Raw genomic sequence first — 4,130 nt, forward strand, 5'->3', positions numbered from 1 at the left:
TTCCAACAGTTTGGATTATAGGTGTTACCAAAGTTCTGTTGCCCTTGATGATTAACATTCTCATATAATTAACAGAATCTGGATTAACCATAAAAGAATCTACTGCATGCTCACGACAACCACAAATTCTACACCATACATTTGCCTGTTGAGCTGCATTTTCTATTGTTGTTGGCTGTGCAACCCCTAACTTTATGCTACTGAACTGATTAATAATCTAATTTTGTACGGCAATAAATTAAGCTAATAACAAAGTGAACTGATCTACCTCTAACATACCTGCAACCTTCTTAGGAGCACTCCTTGAGTCAGTAAGCCATTCATGATTTCCCTGTTAAATCCAATTCAGCAGTATATATAATTCGTCAAATATTTTCTCAAGAGCTTGCCCACCAGCTATTAAATCCAAGAAAATCTTAATATTTAACTCCAAAACCTCTATAAAAGTATGAATAAGAACATCACTAGACTGATGATGGTGAGGAAAATTTATGAGCATACCCTTAAACCTTTCCTAAGATTGGTAAAGATTTTCTCCTTCTTTCTATCTAAAACTTAGAATCTTGCTTCTCAAACGTGCAGTCTTTCCTGATGGAAAGAATTGAATAAGGAACTTCTGAGTGAAATCATCCTAGGAAGTAATGAAGAGTGGTAGTTCAACATGTAACCACCATTTTAAATCCCAAATTAAAGAAAAGGGGAAGAGAGTTAGTCTGACATAATACGGAGATACCCCTATAGGAATATAGGTATCACTAATTTCCAGGAAGGTCTGTATGTGCTGTTGTGAATCTTCATGTGAAAATCCAACAAATTACCTAAACAAACAAAACAACTACACCATAGTTTTCTTTAATTCAAACTGACCAACCACCTCTAGCTTATGGATGCTATTTGTAGCAGGGTTGGTAAATGGGATTACCATTTCAAAAATAAGTCTTGCAACTACTTTAGCAGGAACAACTGAAATCACCAGGCTGGAACATGTCAAGCATTGGATCAACTGGATTAATAAGATTAGAATCTTTTTGCTCCACTATTTAAACTTGCTGAATTGGATAATGAGATCTTCGCCTCAGTTAAAATACCAATTCAAATTTCAAATAAGTCTCTACCAACTCTCCATCTCTCGCCAGTCTTGTATTTAGCTAGTCTTACAAAAGTCAACCACTAAGATCAAGTCGTTCAAGTCGTTAACACTTAAAACTTACTATCAAAAATCAAAAGTTTATAAAATAACTAATTAAACTAGTCCCCAGCAACGACGCCAAAAACTTATTATGGTCTAGCGCACATGCAAGTGCATGCGATCATACAAGTATTATAGTGACTAGAATAGTTGGATATCATACCCACGAGGACTATGTAACTAGAGATTCAACAAACTTTAGTTTTTTACAGAATATATTAAGTGTTCAAAGTATCAAGATGATTGTGAAGTTTCAAGTAAAAATATAATTAATAACAAAATAACAAAATATGACAATAGCAATGTAAGCAGGGTTGTAAGCAGTAATAGTGAGAATTCCAGGGTTGAGACACTTTTAATAATCCTACAAATCGCTATTCTTGTCGTAGTATAGTTGATTATTGGGATATTAATTTGAAGGGTTTGTAGTATGATCATGGTCTCACGACCTCTAATGTTCTACCTAACTAGATATTGTAACTACATCGTTGAGCGGGGATGCAATAGTCCATTTAGATAGATTAAGTTTTCTTTCTATAAGTGAACCAAATAAGACTTCTGTGTGTATCCCTATCATAGATGCTAATTCAAATCACTTATTTTATAAAAGAATTAGAACCTTACTCCTTAATTTCTTCGTTCTATCCTATGATTCTGTAACACCCCAATTCGCTGACCCAAAATGCTACGCGGTGCTCATGACCCCGAGGGACCATAAGCTAACCCATGACTGATATCAGTACCTGTATACTGCAAATCATGAAATAATAATGCGGAATACATAGAATGTAAATACATAAGGTTCAACTGAATACAATCATGTGGGTGAAAATATCCAAAACAATTCAATCTGAACATAAATTAGAACATCAATCTGAAAGGCTCTAAACTATCTGAATAAGGAGTTGAAGAAACATGTCTCCAACTAACTCCGTAAAATTGAACTAAAGAAATAAATAAATGAATCAAATCATGTTGTCCTCGAATCAATGAGGACTCTCTGTGTCTCTACGACTGGAATGCTACCGCTAATGCTGGGCTAGAGCTCGTGTCTTGGAACCTATGGTGTAATATGAAAAGAAAGCACAATAGCGCAAATGCGTTAGTAAAACTGGAGTACTGAGTATACGAGGAAGGTAGGCTGAACATAAAGAGTTTCATGCATGAACAACACTGACTGACTAAATTGAACGTGGGAGTGCAAAAACACATATCTAGAAACTGGGACCAAGAATACGTTATAGCATGACCTGTAAGCTAATACATGGTTTACTGATAACTATCATGACTGATACTGAAACTGATAACATGGACAACTATATCTGACAGTCTTGTATATACTGAAATCTGAAGAACCCCCTAAGTTCTTTTACTGAGACTGATACTAAAATTATGTGAAGTAGTGTTTAACCGACATGCCCCATGTATGCCGTTATGGATAAGATGGGGTCCAATCTCTGTCCCAAATAGAGGGGCATCAATATCGTGCCACGGGTAGGGACATCCTGTGAGTGACCCTTATCTGATGGGTACTCAATGAGATTTATAGGAACCCTAAATTGATGGGTTAACCCACCTCATTAACCCTAATCTGATGGATTAATATGTCTCAACCTACGCTGGCTACGTAGTTCTGAAACACAAGGATGATTACTAAGAATCACACCATGAACTGGCGGGTGAGTTCCCATCCTTGGGTTCACTCGGTGCTAACCTCTACTCCTTTCTGGAGGGACTGGACATGAATAAATGATTGTGCATGACTTAATCTTACTGAATTCCATTGATTGGAGGAATATTACTGATATCTGACAACTGACAAAGATCATGAGGTTTTCCTGAGTCTCATGACTGACTGAAGTCTATGGAATCATAGCTTGAGTTTGGATATCGTGAAATGTGACATTGATCTAGGCACACAGCTATAGTTTTCGGGTACAAGTACCCCGAGGAATCGATGGAAGGAAACTGACACACATTACTGACTTGATCATAAGAGTAGAGTCCATAATTTATAATATCATAAGTAGGGATATCATACTAAGCATGGTTATCAACAATGTATTGCATGGAAAGGATTTCATATCACATGGAAGTACTTGCACAATCTTAATATCATGTTCATTGCATAATCATATTGGAAACACATACCAATAGCATGGAAGTTCATGTGGATTGCATGGTTATCATATATCTTGTTCATAAGTAGGATTTGCAGGTAACATATCATAATCTCATAAGAATAGTTCATGTGTATTCCAACAACATTTACAAGGCACATTATCAACATAGAAGTCATTGGAACGTAAGGGCATATCATGAATCCTTCACTTAGTCACAATTACCTATATTGCATGATTTCTAGTTTCTTAGGCATTTTATGAAACACCTTATATGCACATCTTAAGAATAGGTGAAATTATCAAATTATACATCATGAACAACAAAATTTACATGTTTCCAACTCATATAATACCATGAAATTCAAAAAAACATATAAAGATTCCATCTTGGGAATCACTCAATATCAACAACATGATCATCAACACCCAACAATATAGAAATCATACTTTATTATGAAAAAGAGGGTTTTTGAGCTTTATGGATGAAAGGGATCCATAAATCAACTCACGCATACATTAGAAGGAAGATTCTTGATGATTGATGGAGGAATTTTCTTGAAATCGGATCTTCAAGATTAGTTGTGCAACCCTAGTTGTTTTTCTCTTTTAGTGCTCTTGGATGATAAGATTTGAGATGATAATAGGGTTGTAATATGTTTAGAAGCTATATATTTCGTAGGGTTAAATTTAGGGACGTGTAAGGAGTGTTAAAAGACTTCATTAACCTTAAAATAACTCAAAACGGAGTGTTTTTGGCACCTGGAATTGACATAGGCGGCGCCCAAGTGATTGCCTAAGCTAGGTTGGGCGGCGCCTAA

General features: G+C 35.8%; 1 non-coding gene across 1 annotated transcript; it reads left to right on the forward strand.

Moving 5' to 3' along the window:
* Nucleotides 1-470: 470 nt before the first annotated feature.
* Nucleotides 471-577, forward strand: LOC124889065. The gene has a single exon (XR_007047682.1). It is a non-coding gene; the product is annotated as a small nucleolar RNA R71 (small nucleolar RNA).
* Nucleotides 578-4,130: the final 3,553 nt, after the last annotated feature.

Source organism: Capsicum annuum, chromosome 11, assembly GCF_002878395.1.
Source record: "Capsicum annuum cultivar UCD-10X-F1 chromosome 11, UCD10Xv1.1, whole genome shotgun sequence".
Classification (NCBI taxonomy): domain Eukaryota; kingdom Viridiplantae; phylum Streptophyta; class Magnoliopsida; order Solanales; family Solanaceae; genus Capsicum; species Capsicum annuum.